At 42.7% G+C, this 27,130-nt stretch overlaps 1 protein-coding gene across 2 annotated transcripts in view; it reads right to left on the reverse strand.

The window, feature by feature from the left end:
* The window catches only part of Tiam2 (TIAM Rac1 associated GEF 2), a 232,700-nt gene that overhangs the window by 163,656 nt on the left and 41,914 nt on the right, over positions 1-27,130 (reverse strand). For both annotated transcript variants that reach the window (XM_071612884.1, XM_071612883.1), the window contains exon 2: positions 10,020-10,148. The gene's annotated coding sequence lies outside the window, so the exon portion shown is untranslated. The remainder of the gene's footprint in view (positions 1-10,019; positions 10,149-27,130) is intronic.

Here is a 27,130-nt window from a genome sequence, read left to right on the forward strand (position 1 = left end):
TATACATGCATTGAGATGTCACCATACCCCATACAAACGTATGATTTCAGTTTTTATCAGTTAAAAATAAATTTAAATATTTTAAAACAAATGACTGCAGTCTCCCTAGATCTTCATTTTATTTTATGTATTTATTGGTTGGAGGGTGGACAGCCTTACCTAGTTATCCAACAACTTCTGGGAAATTTCAGTTGAAATAAATTTCTCTCAGGAAGCCACTTACCCGTGGCCCTCATAATTCTGCCTTCCAGACAAACGCCAAGAAAGGATTCAAGGAGTGTCCCCCACCTCAGGTCCAGGGGAAGGCAGAGCAGGGAGGGGGTTGGTTACCAGAACTGTGCTCTGAGCCTCTTTTGGCAGTAATCAAAACCTTCTCCCAAGATTGACCAGAACACAATTCTTAAATTGAAAACTTCACACGTGCCAATTTGACTTCTCTTAGAGAAACAGTGTACAGGGAACATGACTTTTTGTAAATGGTTCTTATTGATCAATTGTGGGGAGATGTGCATAACGTAAACCCTGCCATCTTCACCACTGTTAAGTGTGCAATCTGGTATGTTCCTGCTGTGGGGGCTCCACCACCCTCCTCCAGGACTCATCCTGCCCACTTGTCTCCCTTGGACTTCCAGCCTCCAGAACCGTGAGCAGACACACTTCTGCTGTTGAAGCCCAACAAGAACAAAGCATGATCCTATTTCAGGAGACATTTTAAGGCACAAATGAGATCAGATGGCTGGAAACGAACCCCATGACCTGTCAAGGCAGACGCCACCTGATCAGTCACCTAGGATTAGTGGCAAAGGCACCAGGGCCTACCTCCTGAAGAAGTGGCATCTTGCAGACCAGGCGGACCACAGGAGTCCAGGTGGAGCCCATCCCTGGAGCTGGTACCAAGTGGCAGAGCGAGCCGATGTCCAGTCCCAGACAGGTCTCCCATCAATCCCAAGGGAGGTTTGTGGGCCTTTGCAAACCAGAACAACTGGCAGAATATGAAAGAACTTGACGCACTTCAGTGCCCAAGAAGTACCTAGAGAAAAGGAGGTGCGGAAGGTGGGACTGTCGCGCTGCACCAGGTAGCTTGGGAGTACAACCTCCTGCAGCTTAGGAAGCCCCCTGTGCCTTATCTCGTCCACCTTCCAAGGATCCTTAACAGTCCACTAATAATTGAGTGGTAAAGCTGGGATTCATCTGAAAACATTTAGCATCATCACCTCCAAAAAATCTCTAATCCAATGCCAAAATGTCTGCATAATCCATCTCTTGTCACTAAACAACCTGATAGCAAAAAGGTATTAGTACCCTTTATGGTATTTTTTTTTTTTAATTTTTTATTGTTGGTTGTTCAAAACATTACATAGTTCTTGACATATCATATTTCACACTTTGATTCAAGTGGGTTATGAACTCCCATTTTTACCCCGTATACAGATTGCAGAATCATATCAGTTACGCATCCATTGATTTACATGTTGCCATACTAGTGTCTGTTGTATTCTGCTGCCTTTCCTATCCTCTACTATCCCCCCTCCCCTCCCCTCCCCTCTTCTCTCTCTACCCCCTCTACTGTCATTCATTTCTCCCCCTTGTATTTTTTTCCCTTTCCCCTCACTTCCTCTTGTATGTAATTTTGTATAACCCTGAGGGTCTCCTTCCATTTCCATGCAATTTCCCTTCTCTCTCCCTTTCCCTCCCACCTCTCGTCCCTGTTTAATGTTAATCTTCTTCTCATGCTCTTCGTCCCTACTCTGTTCCCAGTTACTCTCCTTATATCAAAGAAGACATTTGGTATTTGTTTTTTAGGGATTGGCTAGCTTCACTTAGCATAATCTGCTCTAATGCCATCCATTTCCCTGCAAATTCTATGATTTTGTCATTTTTTAATGCAGAGTAATACTCCATTGTGTATAAATGCCACTTTTTTTTATCCATTCGTCTATTGAAGGGCATCTAGGTTGGTTCCAAAGTCTTGCTATTGTGAATTGTGCTGCTATGAACATCGATGTAGCAGTGTCCCTGTAGCATGCTCTTTTTAGGTCTCATGCACAAAAGTTAATTCAAAATGGATCAAGGAGCTTGATATCAAATCAGAGACATGCCGTCTGATAGAAGAAAAAGTTGGCTACGATCTACATACTGTGGGGTCGGGCTCCAAATTCCTCAATAGGACACCCATAGCACAAAAGTTAATAACTAGAATCAACAAATGGGACTTACTTAAACTAAAAAGTTTTTTCTCAGCAAAAGAAACAATAAGAGAGGTAAATAGAGAGCCTACATCCTGGGAACAAATCTTTACTCCTCACACTTCAGATAGAGCCCTAATATCCAGAGTACACAAAGAACTCAAAAAATTAGACAATAAGAGAACAAATAACCCAATCAACAAATGGGCCAAGGACCTGAACAGACACTTCTCAGAGGAGGACATACAATCAATCAACAAGTACATGAAAAAATGCTCACCATCTCTAGCAGTCAGAGAAATGCAAATCAAAACCACCCTAAGATACCATCTCACTCCAGTAAGATTGGCAGCCATTATGAAGTCAAACAACAACAAGTGCTGGAGAGGATGTGGGGAAAAGGGTACACTCATACACTGCTGGTGGGACTGCAAATTGGTGCAGCCAATTTGGAAAGCAGTATGGAGATTTCTTGGAAAGCTGGGAATGGAACCACCATTTGACCCAGCTATTCCCCTTCTCGGTCTATTCCCTAAAGCCCTTTATGGTATTTAGTAAACTACATGATAACAAAAGCATTAGAATTAAGGAAAGTCAAGGCCAATCTTTGACAGTGGCCGCTAGAAACACGATTCCATCTGTCCAGACCCCTAACCCCCAAATTCCAATCTGCAGAGCCCTCTCAAACAGGAAGCTATTCATAAAGCAATCAAGACCCCCTCCACCCCCCACCCCCACCCCCACCCCCAGGCCTGGATTTCTGTCTATAGCCTTCTGGCTCCTACACTACAGACCATGTAACCTTCCTGCCTCCATTCCTAACTCTTTCATTTACTCTTCACGTTTTAAAGTTGAAGGTGGAGGCTTTAATCACCTATCAGCGCTGTCTCTCACAACCTTTCCGAGACATACTTTGGTGAGCACAGAGGGGCATGGAGTCAATGTCTTCTGAAGCAGCTTCTCTACTTAACATCCAGCTAGCCACGGGGGAAGACCGTCTAAGGCCACCTGAAGGAGAAGAGGAATCTGGCATTCTATCCAGCATCCTCCATGTTTAAGATGCAGGCAGCACCGGGAACAAAGAGCCAGTCTCTGTACCTCCAGGCCCCGCTGTGAGGGAAAGGGGAGGGAGCCAGGCCACCACAGTCCCAACAGACTAACTGGCAGATGGTGGGTCAGGGGACACCAGAGGATGAAATGCTCCCCCCAACAGGTGGGTAATCTGAAAGATAAGGGGCAGGAAGGCTCAGAAGAGCTTGGAGCAATGAGAAGCATCCTTAGATTCACTACACCCCTACAGCACAGGTGTGTTCACACTGGAACAAATCACGAGCTCCACACCATGACTTGCACCCAAAGGCTTCAATAAAAATCATTTAGAAAGAAAAAATGCTTCTTTGTTAGCAACTCAGGAAGAAAGAAAATCTTCAAGCTCTGGCGTCTCTATGATGGGAGAGAGAGACTGGCTCTCTAGTTCCTCAATGAGAAAGTGAAGGGACGAATTATTCCTTAGGGTCAACCAGGCACTGCAAAAACTGCACAGAGAACAAAGACCAGCGAACCACCGCTTTGGATAAAGATTCAGATCAGTAATGGACACAGGAAGAGTGAGGACTCAGGAAAACTCCAAAGAGTGCAAAGAACATTATTCCCACTGCCCTGCCTCACTGGGGAGGGAGCGTCCATGCTGGAGGACAGGAGTGAGCTGGGATGCCACCCCCCACCCTCCGCCCCAGGACAACAGAGATACAGAAATCCTATAAAACAGAAAATCAGAGCCAGGCACAGTGCTGTGTAACTGTAGTCCTAGCTGCTCAGGAAGAGGTCTTGAGCCCAGGAATTACAGGCCACCCAAGGCACACAGTGAGACCCTGTCACAAAAAAAAAAAAGGGGGCCGGGGAGAGGGAGAGAAAAGGAAACTGCAGAAATATCTTGGCTTAAGGGAAAAGGAAAATGGTAATTTCCAGAGTTTACTTAGTACCTAATACATGTTTAATATGATGGTGTCAACCCTTTATTTCAGTCAAGGCTCATGACTAGATTTGAGGTATTTCATTGCACCATTTTACAGATGAGAAAGTTGAGACCCAGAAAATTTGCCTAAAATCTACATATACATAAGAGAATTAATAGAGAAAAGATCTGAATCACATCTAACTCCAAAGACGCTCCTCCCAAATCACCACAAGTGGCCAGGGCAACTTGGAAGAATCCTCCCTGCCGCTCCCAGGGCTGGGGATCAAACCCAGGGCTTTGCACATGACAGGCGAGTGCTCTACTACTAGCCACATGTCAGCCCTTTTGAATTTGAGACAGGGTCTGGCTGACTTCAAACTTGTGATCCTCCTGCCTCAGCCTCCCAAGTAGCTGAGATTACAGGTGTGCAACCCAACCTTGCACCCTGCTTTGGAAGAATGATCTTGAAGAACAGGATGGAAAAACTATAAAGTAAATCAGGTGAGGAGGAATGAAAAAGTTATAGACAGCTGTGCCTAGGGATAATGGCAAGTTCCTTGACATAAAACCCTACAGCTAAGAATTTTAATTTTAAAACCTTTTATATTTTTTCCAAATTTTACAGCTAATGGAGATCATTGACATCAGCTCACTTTCTAAGAAAGAAACCAAGAATGAATGACATGTTTCAGCCCAAAACATTTCTGGCCTGTTTTCATCCAACACTCACAACCTTTGCTGAGTACCTCTGTGTGGGCGCACCTTTACAACTCTAATTAATCGTCTCCTAAAATGCCTAAATGATGCATCCTCTGTGTACACCTTTTCTTTCTTTATTCTGTGCACACAGATTTCCCAGAAAATCTGTCTAAAATGCACATATACATAAGAGAGTCAATACATGAAATAACTGTTGAGCCAAAGATGAACCACAGTATTCCCAGGGTCATTTATGTCACCCAAATAAGGATTATATGACCCTATCCGAGAGTTAATCACCATTCACTCAGTGATCGTTACATAAATAATAAAATTACGATGTTCTGATTAACAAGTGATTCTGATGAGTAAGAACATTCAGGCTTCTCCAGAGGCCTCATCTGGGATTGAATCAGGTTTAGTTTTCTTAGTTACAGGATCAATTAAATTCCAAGTTGCTTAGACCTTAAGGTTGCAGTGATGATGGTCAGCACCCCTGACATGGGGGGTAACAAGATGTTTCCAAAACCCCTCTTTCACTGTCAGCCTCCTGAACTATTAAAGTAAAGGGAAAATACACTTAAAGTCATCAACAAAAAATCAGCAAACCTAAATTTACATCACTTTTACATCATTCAGCAAATAAAGAACTGATGCCTACCAGAATTAAACAAGCTACCACAATAGCCCACTTTCCTCTAAACCACACTCCTACCTTTCCTGTTTAACCATGAAAGTTTCTTTGACCTGTGTCACTTTCATTAAAATACTAGTCTAGTTTCCTTAAAATTACTACATTTTGGTTCTGACATTTGTTGGTATTAATAAGGAGCCTCTAAACTTTAAAAATGTTGATTCATAATCAGATAATGACAAATATTTTTTTAAACTTTACTAAAAAGTATACACACAAAAAAACATTTATAGCTAACATAATGGTTAAAATGCAATCTTTCCACTTAAGTCCAGGAACAAGCCAATGTTGAGGTTCTAGCCAATGTGATAAGATAGGAAAAGATCCATTAGCTCAGACAGGACTTAATCATAGAGCTCTTCAAATCTCAAGCACACTCTTTGTAGCAGGGGCTCTAAAAAGAGATACAATCCTGAAGGAAAAGGCTTTGTCTTTTTTTCTTTTTTTGACACTGGGGATTAAACCCTGGGATGCTTATCCACAGAATTACATCTCCAGCTCTTATCATTTTTTAAATTTTGAGACAGGGTCTCACTAAGTTGCTTAGAACTTTGCTAAATTGCTGAGACTGGCCTTGAACTTGGGATCCTCCTGCCTCAGCATCCCTAGCCCCTGGGATTACAGGCATGTGCCACAGCACCTGGCTACTTTTTGGTGAACTTAGTCCAGGAGGGTCACCAATATCCAGATGGAGACATCCAGATGGGAGTTAAACACACAGGACCCCCGGAGAGAGGTCCCAGTGAAAGGTCAACCACAAGGGCAGTAACTGGCATGTCATGATTTAGGTGAAGGCAAATTCAAAACAAAACTCATCCATTGATGAGCACCTGGGATGGCAGCCTGGGAAGGACATCACTGTCTGATAGTGGGTGCTGAAATAGAATCCAAAAGGAGGCAGGAAAAGAACAGGGACCAAAGAAGTAAGTAAGAGACAGGAGGGCAATGAGACCAGGCTCAGAAGACGAGCAGGAAGCAGGTAGGGCTACTCTGAGAAAGTCACTGCCCAGCGAATCTCTGGGGCAAGTTTTCTCTTTCTGCATGTAACTCACTCGCACAGTTTTCCTCTTGACTTCAGTTCAAAAGTTTCTTTTTGACTTTCTGCTCTTAAACTTTTATCTTTAAATTTGAGAAACTTGCTGTGTTAACTCTGAATCTAGAAGCAAAGTGTTATCTATACCAACTCCATGACTGGGAAATCTCACAAAACAGAACAAACATTATAGACCACAAATAAGGTCACTCCAAAGTTGTTTTTGTTGTTGTTTTGTTTGCGGTTTTTTTGTATTTTAAAGTCTATATTTGATCTTTAACAGTTGCTTTAGGGAACATGCCAACTGCCCTTGAGAATTAAGGGAGCAAAACACTCAAACAGCCTGTGGGTTTCTTTGGGTTGCATTCAAGTAGGGCTGAGGCAGGCAGCAGAGGCCCTGGTCCACCATGGTGTCAATGATTATCTACATACTCAAAATGGGATCCAGCTGTCAGTCAAGTCCCAGGGTTAGAAAGGGGACCAGGAGACCGGAGAACAAGGAAAGTCAAAACCAGTTTGATCAGACATGTGTTTGAGGTACAACCTAAGCACACAGGCAAGAGCATCAACATGGACAACAGAGGAAGTCTAACTGGCCCGGGGCCTGGAATTGCAAAGGACAGTAACTGAACACATGGCTGATCAACTCAAGGTCAGAAAATAGAGGAAATGATTCTTCTATGTGCCCCAAATTCCTTTAGTGTATCTACAATGCAAATGTTTAGAAGGGAGAAGAAAAGTTCCTCACATGCTAAAGAGGCTTGGAGTGCAATAGAAATGGAGCAAACAAATCTTGACCATCCTCAAAGGAGTCTCCCTGAATTATTTCACAGATGCCTTAATCCTCCACTTAATTTTGCTTGTGTGGACAGGGACTTAATGATTAATGCTGGACATGACAGAGATTGCTATCAGTTTCTTAAGTTTTCCAAAGGAAAACCCACTGAGTGGTTTTCCACGCACCACGTGGTGATGGGAGTGGGGAGAGAAAGACCAGGGAAGCTCCCAAACTTCAATTCCTTTTCACACAAGCCTCAGACCCGCTAGGGAGACCACACAGGGAGACACTGGAGAAAGCATTTTGGCAAACGGCTTAGATAGTTCAACCTGAAGTTTCCTTTTTAACATGAGTAAAAAAACAGTAACCTTGCTCACGGACGCAAGCCTTTCTTTTCCTCCCAAACTGTCCATTGCATATTATAAAAAGTAGACCCCTACATCCTCAAGAAGCTCTTCTGCCATCCCAAAGCAGCACTTACAGAAATTGTAAATTTGTCACCTCGGTTAATAGCCTCTGGTCTCTTTCTATACATCTTCAAGACACAAATTAAAATAATTTCCACAGATACTTCAGATCATATATGCAATGTGCTTTTGTTCCCAAGAATTCTCTTAACTTTTGATTCTATCCAAAAGTATGAAAAATGAATGTTAATGCAAATTAATAATGCTCCGTTTCAGTCCTAAAGCCCATGTTGCAGAAAGCCTTCCTAATACATTTAGTTCCTTGTTTTTAGATACAAATTCTGCCTTTTGTTTTAGTCTTAAAGACTATTATATCCAAAGACAATGATAGTATCCAGATTAACTACTACTTCACTTTCAAAAGCAAACAAAACTCATTTTCAATTTGAGACCACTAATTTTTAAAACTAGAGATAAATTATAAAAGAATAACAAAGAGTTCTGGTGTGCTATTGCACAGCTGAGTGACAGTATTGACTGTATCAGATCTCAAAAGCCTAGAAGAAAGGATTTTGAATGTTTTGGCAATAAAGAAGTGATAAACGATTGAGATAGATGTTTAACTTGATTACACAATGTGTGTATGTGTGGAAACAGCACAATTCCATTTATAAGAATTATTGCTTTTTATTTATCATATAACTATAAATGAATTGCAAAAAAAATTTTAAATATCAGCAACAATGACAGCTATTAAAATGTCTTGACCCATCCTAAGGTACATCTAACACATAGGTGCATACATGTACTTAGCCTTTTAAAAACAAAGAAACTGACAGGAAAATTAAGTAACACCTTTACTCAGCTAATTAACTGTGTGAAGTATTTATGAAAGTGCATTTTCACAATGGAATTTTCAACAGACTGTCAAAGTACAAAATGTGTTACAAGAGAATCCAGTGAATATCAACTGCATGAAATTTTATAAAAATTTAGCCAAACCAGGCAACTCACGAGGCTGAGGCCAGAGGATCACAACTTCAAGACCAGCCTTGGCAACTTAGTGAGACTCTGCCTCAAAATGAAAAATAAAAAGGGCTGGGGATATGGCTCCCATATTTTGTTCTTCTCTCTAGTAAAGATGGCACCCTGGGTTCAATCCCAGTATTGCACACATAAACAAATTTAAAAACCTATGAAAAACTTACTAAAGGGCATAAATACTTAAAAAGTTTGGAGCCATCTATGTTATTGGATAGGAAGATTCAAATCAAGAGTAGGTCAATTCTCCTTACATTGCTAAACATTCAGTGCAATCTCAGATTTTTTTTCAACAATGTGGTAGGTAGATTTTTTACAGTTCATCTAGAAAAATTAACCTTGTGGAGAATAGTCAAGAAAGCATATTTTGAGAGGGGGAAATGTTTATTTGCCCTATCAGATAATAAAATATTCTATAAAATTACAGTAATTATAATGTCTGCTACTGAGCCCAAACAGTCAAAGTCCAAAAACAGAAGTTATGAGGTGAGTCAGAACACGACAAGAATAGTGTTCCAAGCAGGTAAAGTTGGGCACCATAACAAGGAACAAACAAGGTTTTTCTCCACCCCCACCCCAACCCCCCGTCTCTGGGGACAATCTCACTGGTGTATAAGACCAGCAGCAGCCAGTCTTCCCTAACCACATGCAAAGTCAAAGCCAAAGGTGTGTGATAGCTTCTCACCAAGTCCCTGAGTGAGGCTGAGCCCACACTCAAGGCAAGCCATGATTACCACCGTGTAATCTACCCTTCAGGTTCTTGTGGGAGAATGGAGGCACTGCCTCTATGCTTTCAGAGGCTGGTCCCAGAGCCAAAGGGCCACACAGGCTGCCATTGAGTCACGGGTGAGTACAGTCCCTGCTGACCAGTTGGTCCTGCTTGGAAGCATCCACCTCAAGCTCAGAGCCCCTTTGTTATCTAAACTTTCCAAGCCTCCCTCAGTGCTCGGTAGCTGTCTCTTCCCTTCAAAACGTGATTAACCACGGCAAATTCTGCAAAGAAAAGTAACTGCTTCGCTTTAAGACAGGCTACTCCCACGAAGGGGCGGGGGGAGAGAAACTCAGAGGATGAGTCTTAACAGTCAGAAGGACTCGCTGAACGCTTCACAATGATGCAACCTCATTCGTATTTGCTGAGGAAGCAACAAAGATCTGTATCATTTGAAATTCTGAACAGGTCCTTAAGGGGAACACTGTTTTACAGTTTATGGTGTGACAGCTTACCTGGGTCTGATGTCCCTCTCCTTAGTTCGTTTTTATCCAGCCAAAGCCATGCAACACTCTCAGACGACAAAACAAGATGCCTGGAGGTCAGTGTTTTCTGTTTCCACTTCTGGTGGGGCCTCAAGGTACCTGTGAGCAAGAAGAACTGTTAGAGAGCCCCATCGTATTTCTCAGCTGGGATTACTAAGAAACCTGTGGAACAGTCAATCTTGTTCCTTCTTCTGAGTCCCCACACTGTCAGGGGAGGCTTACATCCTGCTGCTCGGTGGCAAAGGGTTACAGCACTTTCCAGAAGCCTACAAAGGCTTTTCTTCCCTTCCTTCATTTCTTTTGGCTCTAGAGGGAGAAGTTGTTGGGAAATAAAAGATGCTCAAATATGAGTGTGTGCGCGCACACACTTGTGTATTATGTATTAAAAATAGATTTTAGGCTGGGCGTGGTGGCCCATGCCTGTAATTCTAGTGGCTCCAGAGGCTGAAGCAGGAGGGTCGCGAGTTCAAAGCCAGCCTCAGCAACATGAGGCACTAAGCAACTCAGTGAGACCCTGTCTCTAATTAAATACAAAATATGGCTGGGGCTATGGCTCCATGATTGAGTGCCCCCGAGTTCAATCCCTAGTACCTAATAAGAATAAAATTTTAAACTGGAATTCGCAAAATTGTCAGGTATTATTTAAGCTTCAATTGCAAAACGACATTTATTGTCAAGGAAATTAATTTCAACTTTGTTGAGAAAATATTACAATGTGGATAAGCGTGCCTTAAATAAAAGCTAACCCTTTTATTTTTATTAACTAGGACCATGTTCTAGGGACAACTAAAATGACACATAACAAGGTAAAAGCTGAGTGGTCCTTTTGGATCTGTCACTTAATCCATAGGATGGGCCCACAGGGACAATCTCCAATCAGTCACCTATAAGTCTCTATGATCCTGGTTTTGAAACATTTGCAATCCCCACTCTGCCACTGCAGGACACAAAAGGGGGAAGAGATTCAGGGAGATTTGCTTAGTAAAATGCAATCCTGACTGGCATTGCCTATGATTTCATTTACTTTTTATAGCTTGGCTTTCCAACATAGTAATTGCTTTCTTTTTTTAAAGACATGGATTTACACCACTTTTAATTTGAGTGTCCCTATACATAGATTTCAGTCTATAATAATAGCACATTCACAAGATCCCACCCAAAGACCTAAATATAACAAGCAATTTAGGAGGATTTTCTTTTCCTATGAAGCAAAAATATTAAGGTAGGCAGAGGTGACTTATCTATCTGACACCAAATGACAATCACTAAACCAGCTTTTATGACATTCTCAGGGAGAAAAAACAACACACAACTTCATACCTTATTTCTTCTAGGAAATTTCTTTCTAAAAAGTGTCAGAAAATTTTAAAATTATGTTACATTGTTTTACTTCTTATGATCTCTGGTCCTGATATTAGTAATTAAATCTTACAATGAGAAAAACTGTTTTCCCACTAGTATCAAGTCTCAAGGCAGGTACAGAATTCACCTTTGTCCTTCGATTACCCCAGGGAAAAGTGTCCATAAGTACTTTTCCCAGAATCATAAAGCTATAGAGACGAGCATGGTGTTGTTCTAAGAACCACGTGTGCTCTGACCTCTGATCAGACTGAAACAGCTCTACTACAGAGTTCCTTACCTCTGGCAGCCCATGCCCTTCTCTACAGGCCTGGAGAACTACTGCATAGTATCTCTTGTTTGTTTTGGTGCTGGGGCTGAATGCATATAGAGTACTAAATGGGATGCTGGTGAAGTGGCTGATATAGCCCCTGGCACCAACAGGCTTTTGCCAAGTGAAAAAGATGCTATCATGGCTGATGAAGTAGGCTCTTGGAAAGATCTTCTCTAATCCTTTCATTTCACAGACAAAGCAAAGTGAGGACCAGAGAATGGACGTAATGCACAAACCAACCATCTGCAGCTCAGCAAGTCGTTTACACACTGGGACAACTAAAGGATTCACTTAGGACTTCTACAGATGAGGAATGAAAACACAAAAATGTTCAAGTTCACAAGGGGCTTCATCCTAAGGGAGGCTGGCTACATCTGGTTATTGCTGAGCGTGTGCACAAATAACCACTTTCCCCACAGGAGCAGGCCTCCAATGGATGATGGGTAAAATCTGCCTTTATTCAACTTCAAGTAAGTCTTCATCTTTGCTTGGCCGGTGGAGACTGTGCACTTCTATCTGGTTCCAGGCTAGGATGCCACCCACCCCATCAGGATGCAAGAGAGAACACCCAGACCCAATGCCATCCGGACCCACATGGACCCCATTCCTATTCAGAGAAAATGCCAACTTGAATAGAAATCATTTGATAGGGTAGGGGTTCAATATGGAAAGGAAAACTCTGCTAGTAATTTTAAGTTTAATAAGAAGCGCTTTTGCCCTAATCACAAAGGCTCTTTACACTGAAACCCATCAACCATCTGCATCATGCTGGGCATTACCCCTCCAGATTTCACTTCAGGCTAAGACTTGGCTTACAGCGAACCAGGTGCCAGGTACAGGCAAGTTTCTCTAGTTGAGATTCCCACCTGGTTCAGATTTTCCTCCGAAGTGGATTTCCTAAAGACATTGTAAGCAAACCCAAGTCAAAGTCAGATACCTTGCACAAAGGGGAAAGGTCGGCAAATTTCAAAATAAAGTAAAAATCACTAGCCAGGGAGGGAAAAAGAAAGAAAAGAAAAATGAGTTCCTCTTTCTCTTTCAGTGCCCTAGTTTGAAAAATCTGCTTCTTCAAAACAGGAGCCAGGAAGGAGGGAACCTAAGATGAATGCAAGAAATTTACTTTGGACACATTCACAGCAGCCAAACCCAGCAACGTGACCCAAGCAAGCCCCTGAAATGCTGCCCCACAAAACCGCCACTAGCCCCACATTCCAGCAACCTCACATGGAGTAGTAACCATACCAACTCCTCCTAACTCAGGGGATTTCACCACAGACACTGTTGCTTTTGCAAGGAGGCCAGGGGCAATTGTCCCCACCAGGGGAAAGCAGTACAAGTCTCCTGTTAGCATTCAATGTGCCTGGGATGATGTCAACCAGCTCTTCAAGTGCGAGACAGGCACACCTGGGCACACGGTTGGGCCACTGACGGCTCTCAAAATCTACCTTCCCCTTTTGTATCTCATGGGTGCTTTCTTCTCAGATGATTTTCTGGAAAATTACCCAGCACTGAGAGCTCCATCATGGCAAGAGCATTCATTTGCAGAGGCTCCTTTGGGCCAATAATATGATAGAAGAGGAAAACAGAAGCAAGAGTTATCAAGTAGGCTGCTGCAGACTCTACCAGGTGGAGACTAAACTGGAAGATTAACAGTGTAAATTCATTTGGGGGAAGCAACAGCAAGAAGTAGGTAGGGGACAGGACTGTATTTGAACCATCTCTGTCAAATCCTGCACCTCACACAGTACTGAAGGACGTGGTGTGTGTTCGGTAAGAAATATAACAATGACCAGTACAGAAACAGGCAACTCTTAACTCCAGATTTAAAAAAAACAAGACAGAAAGCCTGTGGTGAGCCAATCTAAGAAGGGAGTGTGTGATACAAGGCAAGACAATAATTATTGCAGGCAAACATTCTGCAATAAAGAAAACTGGACTTCAAGTATGGATAAGTGGATGGAAACTGGGAAGCCATCCAGAGAGAAACCACATAAACAAAGTTCCCGAGCAGAGCTTCCAATAGAAATAAGTGGTGAGTGGTATACCTAAGGTCAGTTTCCTAGCAGCCATGTTGGAAAAGTAAAAAACAGGTGAAAACCAATTTTAATAATATATTTTAACCCAATATATTATAAATGTCTGGGAGACTGAGGAAGGAGGATTGATATTTGGGGGCCAGTCTCTGAGCAACTCAGCAAGACCCTGTCTTGAAAATAAAATGGGCTAGGAATGTAGCTCCGTAGTAGACTCCACCAGGGTTCAATCCCTAGTATCACCAAAAATAGGAGAAAAACAAAATTTAAAGACTAAAAATATTAACAAGATATTTTATATTTGGGAGGTTTGTGTGTGCCGTCATCAAAACCCAGTGTGTATTTTATATTTATAACATACCTTAGTTGCATTCACTTTTTTCCAAGGGCTCAACAGCCACATGTCGCTAGTGGCTACTGATTTGCTTACACAGGGCTAGAGGCAAACCGGTTAGGTGGTTTTTAAAGGGGCGGTAATTAAACCAATTAGACCAAAGCAGAGGCTTCCTGGGGACACCCTAAACAGACAACTTAGACTGGAGCTGGAGGTGCAGCTCAGTGGTAGGCTGCTGCTGCCCAGTCTTGGCAGTGACTTCTCCTCTCTCATCCACATAGTGGGGACTCTCCTTGCGGATCACCAGGCCTCGTGTAACAGACCAGCTCTTGCCCCCAGCTCCCCAACATGTGCAAGGCCCTGGGTTCCATCCCCAGCACCAATGAATGAATGGATGGACGGTATCAGGCTGTTACCTGTGAGGGGACAGAAGGAAGCAGGTGATGTTCTAGAATAGGTAGTGACAGAAGCAAGGTCCTGTTATCAACCACTGTTGCTGCTGCTCCACCCTCAAGCTCTCAGAATCGTGGGGCCTGCAGCCTCCCTAGACTCCAAGTCATCTGCCGTCCACCTCTCATGGGGCCCCTGGTCCCTCCAGTCCCTTTCCCAGGGACCCTCCTTATTGAACTTGTCTCCATCAGTTGGACCTTAGTTATTTCTAGTCATTATTGTGATAATGTCAACACCAACCTGAAACCCTATGTCCCTTAATTTTCCTGGATAAGCCTTACTGATCCCACAGAAAATAAATTCTGAAGTCCCATCATGCCATCCCTGCTTCCTGGTCTGGCCAATCTGTCTAGAGATGCCAATGGAGCAGGTGAAGAGGGGAGACAGGGGATTTTTTGCATCTACCCAAATATCCAAAGCCACCAAGGTGAGACCCCTTCACGCTTACCTGATAATCCCCCTCCCACATTATTCTAAGAACACCTTCCCTCAATTTCTTTCCTCTAAACCTCAGACTGGAGCTGGAGGTGCAGCTCAGAAATTAATTCTCTTCTTTGACATCCTTTCTGAGCCATCTCCTCTCTTATTCTTCCACTTCAAACTACTTCTGCCTCTTCACCTGGCCTGTTGGCCTCAGGAGACGTGATCTCCCTGCCAAGGCCACCTGCCTGTGCTCAGGACCTGAAAGACCCCTCCACTGTGTCTGGGGCCCCTCCACTGTGTCTGGCTCCCTCCTGTGCTTCCTAGCTCTTCTACACAGCCCCTCACTAAAAAAACTTCCCTTGACCTTTCAAGTTGTCCCTTCACTTTTATTACCAAGATTTTCCCTCAAAATCACTTGAAAAAAAAGCATACCTGCATGTGACATCTCTCATCTGCGAACATTCCTAACAGCAAGGAATTCCCAATGGTCCTCTGAATGGTTCTCAATGATTCCTAGACTCTAAGACCCACAGCCTTTCTTCATTTATTTGCAATGAACAGAGAAAAGTCATAAGGAAGAAAGAAAAATCAGTTGCACCTCCGCACCCTGAGAGACCCGCAGGTAGCGACCTGGTGAATGTCCTCCACCCTGTCTGTGCAGGTAGACGCACCTGCGTGGCTCTCCCTGGCGTTTCGTCTTAGACATTCTGTAAGCAGCCTTGTTTTTCATTTGCCCTGCCCACCTCCTCCCACACTGCCCACCTCTCCTCCTAAACAGCATGTGTACAAGAATCTTCACAGCCTTTCCAGTTCTGCAAACATGGGATCATGTTTTACATGGTCTGACCTCCTCTTTCTCATGGGACTCCTTCCAGGTCAAGTGAATGGAAATCCAAGGCCTGGATGTGCCACCTTTTATCTAGCTATTCCCTGCTGGAAGCGTCCACTTAGTTTCCAATTCTTTGCCACTACAAACAACGCTGCAATAAATAATCTTGTACAAACAAATTACATACGGCAGCTTTTCTTTCTATGGGAGCGTCCCAGGGCAGGAACTGCTGGTTCAAAGGCTAATGTGCACTTGAAATTTTGATAAACTGTGCCAGAAATCTTTATAAAATGGTTATTCCTCCCAGCGATGCTGGGCAACTCCCTGTCAGTAAGGGACATTGCAGCTTTTTAAAATTCACTCCAATCTTGATGGCCTCATGTACACAAAGTTTAAGAATTCTCCTTTGCCTCGCATCCTGCTCAGGAAATTAATTCTCTCCTTTGACATCCTTTCTGAGCCATCTCCTCTGTCTCCTATTCTTCCGCTTCTAAAAAATGAGTATAAACAACTCTGTCCTGTCCCTGTCTGCTCTCTCTGCAGGCTCTGTGGCAGGGTTTTAGTGTCCCCTCTAGGAGATGAACCTTAACCCACACCGCAACAGGGCCCTTGCTCTTGGAGTTCCAGGTTTCTAACTGGTGACGGGACCTTTCTCATAGGACTGCTGGCATCTCAAAACTCAGAAGGGTCAAATCCAAACCTAGTCCTCCCCCAGTTCTTCCAGTAGAGTGGCACCTTCCAGTAGAGTGACTCATTGTCACCAGTGCCCTGGCTCGCATGCCCACTGCCACTTCACCCCTCTCTCTACTTTGTCCACATATCAGCCAGCCCAGCTACTTCTCCTCTCTCTTACCCACATAGTGGGGAACTCCCCTCACAGACCACCACCTGCGACAGCCCAGCTCACACCCCCAGCCCTGCAGTCCAACCCTCCTGCTCCTCTCTTGCACGCCCAGTGTGGCCCGGGCTTCAGTCCTTCCAAGCTCTTGTTCTGATGCGCCTCTGCAACCTCCAACCCATGACTCTCTTGTACTACAAACACAACAGGTGGCTGTAGCCCAAAGCTTCTTTTCTCATAGGAAAAGAATTTATGGAGAAGGAACAGAAAGGTAAACAGATGCTTACTGGAATTCCCTCTGTTGCTCTGGCCCTGCTTCAGCCAAGGAAATGTCTCTCTCTCTTTTGGTCTTAAAAAGGAAAATATTTGGCCAGGCTCCGTGGTTCATGCCTGTAATCCCAGCCACCCTGGAGCCGGAGGCAGGAGGATCACAAGTTTGAGGACAGCCTCAGCAACTTAGCAAGACCCTGTCTCAAAAATAAAAAGGAGAAAGGGCTCTCGGTATGACTTAGTGGTAGAGAGCTTCCTAGCATGGATGAGGCTCTGGGTTTAATCCCCAGTACCACAAAATTTTTAAAAATGAGAAAAAAAATTAAATTGGTAGAAGAAATTAAACCAACCAGCCATGTAATATAAAATGACAAGAACCTGCACTAGGGCTTATGTATTCACCCACAACATGAGCAAAAGCTAAAGACAAAAGAGAAGAATCACCCACCACAGTCAAAAGCACCCTTCACTTATACAAATAGCAAAGAATCATTTCACATGCACATCTGTCTCACGGCTGGCAATAAAACCCAGGAGGACAGTCCTACACAATGAGGGAAAAGAAGCCTCCAGAGCCGGCCAACCAATACAGAAACCTTGGAGAAACAATGCAAGAACAATTTAGCACAATACCTCATCTTTACGCTAGTAATATGGCAAAGAAACAACAAAAATAACTACTCAATAAATATTTGATGCCTGTGAGTTTACCTCTATTCTACATAACTGGGGGATGAAAATAGAGAAATAAGAGACAAAGTGAATGACCTTGGAGAGTACACACACCAGCTACAGAGATGAAACATACCTACGGAATAAGAAAGGATGAAGAAAAATATTGTTTCAAAGACAAAGAATCAACAAAAATGAAATATGAATGAGTAGCATGAGATTAAACTAAATTCCCTGGGATTTGTTACGTGGAAATAATGTATATATTCCATTTTGGTTTTTGCCTAGTTTTCTTGCTTTAAGACACAAAAGTACAATGACATGCCACCACCCCTCCCCCCAGTTGTGCATATGAGTGTATAACATCCTACCTTGAAGGTTTTCTAGCCTGGCAGTAATGGTTAGAAGCCAGGTTTCAGTTATACTTACTGAACACTTAGGAAAGCCTATGAGTACCCCTCCAGCACAGGACCCCAGCCTCTTCTGATGGAGACTGTCAACAATCCATCATCCTGGTTAATGGTAGGATGCAGTGTCACAGATAATTTAAACAGCTGTCAGAGCTGAGCAGCTTTTCAGAATTCCATATGGCTTGTAAAATGCACATGTGTTGCAAGCCCTTCCCCCTCTTAAGAAAGAGCTGGGAGGCAGGATGTGAAATCTGACAAACTGGGATTCAATCCTAGCTCCACACTTCAAAATGCTCATCTACGATCCCCACGTGACATAGAACAGGAAGCGTTCACTCGGAAAGCCCTGTGAGTGCCTAGCACAGTGCCTGACACACCTAGGTTGAGCATCCCTAACCCTCAAACCCAAAATGCTCTGAAATCCAAAACTTTTTGAATGCCAACTTGATGCTCAAAGAGTCTCTGATTTTGGAGCATTTCAGATTTGGGGTTTTCAGATTAGGTATGCTCAGCCAGTCAAGCCCATACAAATATTCCAAAGTCTGAAAACCTCCCAAATCTAAAATGCTTTGGGTCCGGAGCATTTTGAATATTCCATTCATAAAACATGTTCCTGAAATGTCATTAGCCACGCCTTTCTTCCCTTGAGCTCAAACTTTCACAGCATGTCACTTCCAGACTACAGAGTTTTCCAAAGTGAAACAGACAAAACTCCATGCCTAAGTATGAATATGAAGAATTTGTAGGATGTCAAACACCTAAATAAGTTGGAAGGGTAATCCAGCTTCCTGGATCACCTGTGGCTCACACTTGAGGGAGCACTGATGATCTAAGTTAGTTGCAGACCCCAAAACCCAGGTGCACTACAGGAACTGTGAAGATTGGTGGGCATCTTAGTACAGAGAAAGCCTGGGTCCTCCACCGTGGAAGACCCACCAATGACAAGCCACAGCAGGCTACGTACGAGGAGTACGAGGAGATGCGCAGACGCCCTAGCTCAAGGTATGGACACAGCTGAGTTTCTCCTACCTCCATGCTCTGAAGTGAGCTTTAACTCACACTAAGATCCCTCATTGCAAGAGCTCAGAGACTCCAAAGATCCCAGTGGAAGAATTCAAGCAGGAGGAGGAGCTGTGCAGGAGGTGACACGTGCCTGTCAGCCCAGCTCCGAGGCAGGCTGAGGAAGGAGGATCACAAGTTCAAAGCCAGCCTGGGCAGCTGAGGGAGACATCACCCAGCGAAAGAAGAGAGGAGGAAGAAAAGGAGGTGTGTGCAGAATATTTCAAAAATAGAATCAGGGGCTGGGGTTATGGCTCAGCAGTAGAGCGTTCACCTAGCATGTGTGAGGCCCTGGGTTCGATCCTCAGCACCACACAAAAATAAATAAGTGAAGGTATTGTGTCCAACTACAAATAAAAAATAACTATTAAAAAATTGTATCAGAAACTGTCCTGTAAAATAGTCATTTTATATATAGGATAGAATTATGAATTAATAGAGATTGGTTATTTGGTTTTTGCTCTTAATCTTACCCTACCTTTTGCATAAAGGTAGCAAAGTATATATTTTTTCAATTGAAAGCTCAAGAGGGGGAAAAAAAAATCAAAACACTGTAAAGATCGTCCTTCCCCTCCTGCACAGTGAACAACCTTTTGCTCCGTTAATGCTCCTAGTAAAGAACAGGATGCAAAGCTCAGCCCTAAAGTGAAGAGGGCTACCTGTTGTAAAATGCAACAGGACTCTACAGCAGAGGGCAGGAGGAACAGGACTCAGTGTTTACAATAAGCTGACCACAAGGAAAGATGATCGCTTTGAAATTGTGAGCTCCACTCCAGCGCGATGTTAGTTATCAGCCACTCCCCTTTTCTTTTTCTATAAAGAAATCCAATGCAGCATCAGTTCGAATATATTTACAATACTTCTCTTGGAAGACATCCAGGGGCTACATTTGGTTTTAAAAGAAGGTTCCTCCTACGAGGAAGCTATCTCAAGAAGCCAAAACACACACTCTGAAAAGCCCAGCCTCTCATTAACATTTTCCAAGCACACAGTAGCTATACGCCATTTGGCACCCATCAAAACCCCTCCCAAGGCATCAAAATGCTGCCAACTCCTCCCCGCATTTATAAGAATAATTCCTGAAAAGGTGTCTGCTTGCAGGAGAATTCCACTGTCACTGGTATGCCCAGCAAAAGTTTACTGTCTCCCCATAGAGATGACTAGTTTTATTGACTTGGCCAAAGAGCAAAATAGCTACAATTAAACGGAATTGAGAGAGCCAGATGAGATATAAAATCTCATGGTGATCCCAAAGGAGCAAAAGCTATGCTTAGCACATGTTTAAATTACACACCAGTCACAGGGCAGGCCATTGTCAGACACACCTCTCAGGAGGAGGAAAAAAAAAAAAAACAGATCAATATGAGCAGAGGAAGTGTGTGCTGAGACGAGCCATTTCCTGACTTACAACTGAGACCAAAGCAATTGTCCAGGTTTTTCAAAGTAAAGTATCTCACACTCAATTATTTTAATAGGATAGGAAAAATCTGAGAAGCCCCAGGATCACACTTCAGTTCCTTTCCATTATAAGTTGGAACGGTTTGGGAATGTAACAGCTACAGAGGTCAGGCCTAAGAGACCTGACTAAATGATCAGCTCTCCCAAAATCTTCCTCATCAGTGTCAATTCCAGAATGACTCCCCCACACACCCCCACACATCCACGCTTTAATGGCAAGTATGCCTTAGAAATTGAGTAGCTACCTGGAACATCTTAAGGAATCATATTATGTTACAGAGGGTGCCCCCAACACCCTCTTCAAAGAAGCATCCCTAAATTTAATGTGGCACCTCCTCCCAAGGTTTAAGAAAACAAGCCAACTGCTGATTTATGTATACTGTAATCTCCCAGGTCCCCAGCCCCTCATCCCTGGGGAAAACTTCACCCTGTGATTTACAGGGCATGGCAATAACATTTAGTAGATTTGTTAACAATAAGCACCATGGTAAAAATTTAACAATAAGCATGATGTTAAAACTTAAAGACTGTCATGGGAATGCCACAAGTATACGGTACAGGTTCCCGTGAACCATCTGCATTATTATCACACGTGTATTTCTCATCGATTAGCATGAACATTGGGATGAGGGCAGGCAAAACAGCATGGTGTCCGTATAGCATAGCTGAGACCAGTGCAAACTTCAGAGGGTCTGTCAACCAGGGCATAGTAGTGCACCTCAGGGAGGCCCCTCCCCAGGAGCTCACTGCCTCCCACTTGCTACATAGAGCCTAAAATTCTCTCAGAACTTCTGTCTTTTCTTGCTTCAGTTCATCATCTCATTTAAGATCTGTGGGCAGGGGCCACAGCACAACATGTGGAGTTTAGACCAGTTCTCCAGGAGGTTAAGGTAGACTCTCTCCTCGGACTGGGAACCTCTGCTATAGCTCAAGTTCCGACCCACTCTGTGTAGCCTTCAGAGATATTCTAAGGAGACAGAGAGGGATGCAGATCTCAGTGGCTTTCTAACTCTGATAGGCAAGACACGTTTTATCTTCTAACTTAGTGTACACATAGACACTGGTTGACTTGACAGGTCAGCTTGGAGAGGGTTTGGGATGCTATCTAACATTCAAAATGGTGAACTTTCAGTACAGCAGATCGTCCTCCCTGGATGGGCCTCATCCAATAATCAGCTGAATACAGAGTGAAGGACAGAACCAAAAGCCCAGCCTCCTGAGCAAGAGGAACTGCCCACTGCCTCTGGGTTCCATCTACACTAGCAGCTCTCCTGGGTCTCCAGCCTGCCAGCCCACTCTGCAAATTGGGGACTTGTCAGCCTCCACGAGTGTTCGTGTCATTTCTTGCCAACAAATCTATGTACCTTATTGTTCTGTTTCCCTGAAAGCCCCTAACACACCAATGATGGATAAACTAACAGTTTCAAGAAATGATGCAATGCATATGGATACTTCTTATTCCATATCGTATGAGGTTGCTTCACAACAGGTGGGTCTTAATATGGGTCTTAGTTAAAAAAAAAAAGGCAGAAAGCCACTGAAATCTTTAAAGTCTGTTCATAGGAAAACACACATGAACCTGATCCACTAGACTAATTCACTACCCATGACTCACACTTTGAAAATCAGTCTTATTTTTTTTTAAAAAAAAGAGAGAGAGAGAGAGAGAATTTGTTAATATTTATTTTTTAGTTCTTGGCGGACACAACATCTTTGTTTGTATGTGGTGCTGAGGATCGAACCCGGGCCGCACACATGCCAGGTGAGCGCGCTACCGCTTGAGCCACATCCCCAGCCCCAGTTTTATTTTTTAAATGGCAAGGGACACACAGTGTTCTGCACCTGGTTTGCTTTCTTGGTCCACAGAGATTGTTCCACATTTGTTTAGATTGTTTCTATTTTGATTTTTTTTTTTTTTAAAAAAAAAAGAAAGCTAAGGAAGAATTAAAAATAAGGAGTTCAAAAACCCAGAACAGCCAGGCATGGTGGCACATGCCTGTAATCCTTAGCTCAGGTGGCTAAGGCAGAAGAATTTCAAGTTCAAAGCCAGCCTCAGCAAATTAGTGAGACCCTAAGCAACTTAGCAAGACACTGTATCTAAATAAAACATAAAAAGGGCTGGGGGTACAGCTCAGTGGTTAAGTGCCCCCTGGGTTCAGTCCCTGGTACCCAAACAAACAATCCCAGAACAGAGATGCATAAAATACCAAAGTCAAGCTTAAACTAATACACAAGTTCCCTAAAGTCAATTTTAGGGCTTCCATAAAGTGGTGGGCAAAAAGAACCAAGGACAGAAGGAGACCTCCTCCTGGGTGTTTGTAAAGGATGAGTTCTTTCACTCCCTTTACTGCATGGCCTGTGATATAGCTCTCCTTCTCTTCCATTTTCCAGAAAAGATTAGAATATTCAATCAGGCTTGACCGGACTTACAAGAACAGGTTAAGTATTTTCATTCAGCTACACACACCTGTGGCATACAAAGGCCGGAAGGCACATAAATCATTTCTCCCATTTTTTTTTTTTTTACTAGAATTCCCTTTTTTTCCAGCTGAAATGAGCCAAAAATCTTTTATGATACTGGAAAAATCTTAAATTTATTCCTGACCTCTATATGTATCCTAAGCACAGGTTTTCTGTGTTTTGGGTTTGTTAGTCTTTTTGCCTCCCTGGTACTGGGGATTGAACTCAGGGCCTTACCCTGCCTGGCAAGCCGCTCTACTTCTGAGCTACACCCACAGCCATTAAGCACAGCTTCTTATACCAAAAGGCACAACTTTAAGTTTTGGTATGTCTCTTGGTCAGATTCTCTCAGCCCTCTAACAGTCTACAATTTCAACAGAATATAGAATGAGAGAAATCTACAAGTGCTGGGGACTTGGAATTGTCTCTTTCTCCGACTTGTTACAGTACTAGGTTCTTCAGAGGGGCCTCAGGAGCTCCCCCCAACTTCACCCAAGGGAGTAGGAAAGGCAAGCTCTTGAGCCCTTGTGTCCTTTATCCCTGCTACAATTAATATGATCTCAATATTTGTTTTAGACTGGAGTTTCACACAAGCGTGGTTTGAAACAAAGATTCCCCTGATATTCAGAGGTTGAGATCCACTCATATTGTGCCATTTCGGACAGGAAAACAGAGATCAAGAAGCTGAATGTTGTCCATGGATCTAAATACCCATTCAGCACAGACCAGCACTGAGCCGGGGGAGCAGCATTTTTCCAGAGGTGGTTCCCAGCTACCAGCAGAAGCATCATTTAAAAACAAATTCTCAGGGCACCCCGAGATCTGCTGAGTAAGCAGCTGTGAGGACTGGTTCAGCCGGCTGTGTGTCATCAAGCCCTCCAGGTGGTTCCAATGCCCTGGGGTTTGAGAACCTCTGATCTAATGCCCTTTCCCATTATTCTCTTTCTCCTCCTATTTCAATCCTACATCTCTCCTGCAGTACACATTGAGCAACTCTCCCCAAAACCCTGGGCCAACAGATCAGTCCTCTGAAAAAGCAAAGCCATCCCATAAGGCACGTGAAGACTACCATGGCACCAACGCATTTCTCTCTGCTCAGCAAGAAAGCCCATCCAAAAGGGTCAAAAAAAGCTTTGGTTCCTACAGAATAATTTAAGAGTACAGAATTTACTAAGACTTCAGAAATTTAATTTCATAAGGGATAAGTGATACTAAGAAATTAATTTCTAGAAAACAAGGATCCCTGTAGCCTCGGATGTCAGTGACCATCCTTACCTACAAGAATACCAAAGAGACAAAACATGGGAAGATCACTGAACTCAGCAGCTCCTTCCAGGTAAACCTGTCCAGAGACTTGAAAGCAAGTAGTGACACAGCTACTTCTCATCTCCAGAGTGATGCCATTAATTTCACTTTATCTTTTATCATGTGAGGTTAGAGGAATATATTGGCCATCTATACATGTGAACTGCTGACCTTCTGCAAAATATACAAATAACACATTATGCAGGCTAGCTATTGGTTGTAAGCCACAGCTCGATTTTAACAAACTTCGAGAATGCCAAAAGAGTCAGGTGCAGTCACGTACACCAATACACCTCACAGTGGCTTCAGAGGCTGAAGCAAAAAGATCACAAATTCAAGGTCAGCCTCAGCTACTTAGCAAAGCCCTAAGCAACTTTGTGAGACCTTGTCTTAAAATAAAAAGGGCTGGAAATGTAGCTCAGTGATAAAGTGCTTTTGGGTTCGATCCCCAGTACCCCCAAAAAACATAACTTAAGAAATTACCACATGAAGTTTAACATCTAAACCATGAGAATCAATCTTTTGGTCCTGTTACTGACATTTTACCTTTTTAAAGTAAAATCTTTTAAACTAGTCTTTATTAAACACTCCCTAAATGAACATCATCTTGAAGAGTAAATATGTACCAAAGTGAAGGAGCTTGCTTTGGGGAAGCCTTTTAGCGAATTTCCTGGATAACATGGCTCACAAAGAACATAAGAATTGCTACAACCTCTGCTCATTTATTTACCTTGCAAATATTTATTAGTATAAAGGGTTACAATGCAATAATGATTTGACAGACAAAGCCTTTCATCTCTGCAACCTGCTTCTTATCACAACAAGCTCCTGCCAGTTTGCTAATATCTGTAAGAGCCTGCCTAACAATTCCAGACCAAAGATACACACTGGAAAAACTTCTTTGACTTGGACCTTGTGCTATCAGTGCAAGGCTGCCTACTACCCTTACACAGCAACTGAGGGTGTGTTTGGGGTATGGCATACTGACTTACAAAGAAAAACCAGTCAAAGCCCTGCCCCCAAACTACCATCTTTATAGAACCATCACTAACCTCTTCCACTGATCTAATAATAAACTATGAATTTCATGGACATTGCCTTATAATTATTTTGCTTATAATATAAGCTAATAGACTAACGACATCAGGCATTTCTTTTAAAAACAATTAACAACAACATCATAGCTATTGATAATATTAGGAAGGACAAAACTGAGTTTCATCTTATGCAAAATAAAGGGAGAGCTGGGTGCAGCAGTGTATGCTTGTCCTTCCAGCGACTCAGGAGGTGGAGGCAAGTGGATAACAAGTGTGAGGCCAGGCTGGGCAGTGTAGTGAAATCCTGTATCAAATAAAAATTAAAAAGAGCTAGGGATGTTGTTCAGTGATATAGTATCCCTGGGGTATTAGGATAAGAGACTTTAAATTTATATTATATATATATATAAATTACATATATATTCATGGGCAAACTACATTACTTTTAAGATTCCTTTCAGCTCAAACAACACTCATTGTGTCTTTGCGTCTCCTAACCACATTTGATTGGAAAAAGATCGAAGGTCCTTAGCTCCAGATACCATCTGCCTTAGCAAATGCCCTACACCCTATTAGAAGGCCATTCTCCCTGGGTAGATAGTGCATTCCTCGGATTCTGCTGTCAAGCACACAAGCTAAGAAGTTGTTATTGTCTTTCAATGCTTTCGTTTCCATTCTCACGGAAAATCTAAAACACTTTTTTGGCTTTCTGATGCAGTTCTCATAGCAAGACCTTTTGGTTCTTATGCAGCAGAGTAAAGAAATCTGGGACCAAGACTTAGTTTTATCCACTGTTAACTTACAGGGAGGGAGCCTGAAGCAGGTCCTTTAACCTGCCAGAAACATTAAGCTTCTCTTATGAAAATGGGCTGAATCCAATTATTTCTTTTTCATTTGGCAGCGATGGGTACCAAACCCAAGGCCTCACATATGCCAGGCAACTGCTCTACTACTGAGCCCAAATTACATGATTTTAAAAGTATCTCCTGTTCTGAAATGCATGCTAATAAATGACAACTATTAAAATAATATGGCATGATTTGTGACTTAGGACCACAATATTTTGAATATGCACATGTGAATATAATAAATTCTCATTTAAGTATCACTGTTTTAAAAATAGTTTTTAAAGCTTTGTCATATCTATGGTACACAGATAAATTTATAATTTCTGAATTCATTCAAGAATTTTAATGCCCTCTATGAATGTGTAGAGGTTTTCCTTTAGATAATAGCAAAGATTTGGAAGAGGTGTTATTTAATGTTGACAATAACATATGCATATGCCCGTCCATCTCAGAACTTCCCATTTATTGATTTGCTGAAAACTCCAAGTGTTGCCTGTCAACTCAGTATACTCCAAGTTGTAGTGAATTTTATGAATCATGAGATTTATCAAGCCATCAAAATGTTGCTTCAGTGACAGCTCTTCAGAAAATGCCACACTGCAATGACATTTCTCTTCAACACATACCAAGAATGCTGTAATGCCACCTATCCTCCTGGGCTCAGTTCCCTCACACACTTAGACTAATGGCCAGGGTGGGAACTGTCACCGTCTGCTTTACTGACATCTTCAAATGTTTTTAGGACAGGTATTTTTTTTTAATTTTCAATTACATAGAAAACCAAAATAGAGCAAAACAAAGTGCTACCTATTGGCATCCTTTATACGGAAAAGGGTAGAAACACTTCCTAACAGTTATCATGAAATAGATGCCCCTAAACTGGCTGGAATTTCCCCCCACTCATTTTCACAATTAACATACATATTACATTGTTTACAGAACAGGTGTTTCTCTTTAAAAATTGTTTCTATCAGACCAGAAAT

The sequence above is a fragment of the Marmota flaviventris genome, chromosome 6 (genome assembly GCF_047511675.1).
Source record: "Marmota flaviventris isolate mMarFla1 chromosome 6, mMarFla1.hap1, whole genome shotgun sequence".
Taxonomy (NCBI): Eukaryota; Metazoa; Chordata; class Mammalia; order Rodentia; family Sciuridae; genus Marmota; species Marmota flaviventris.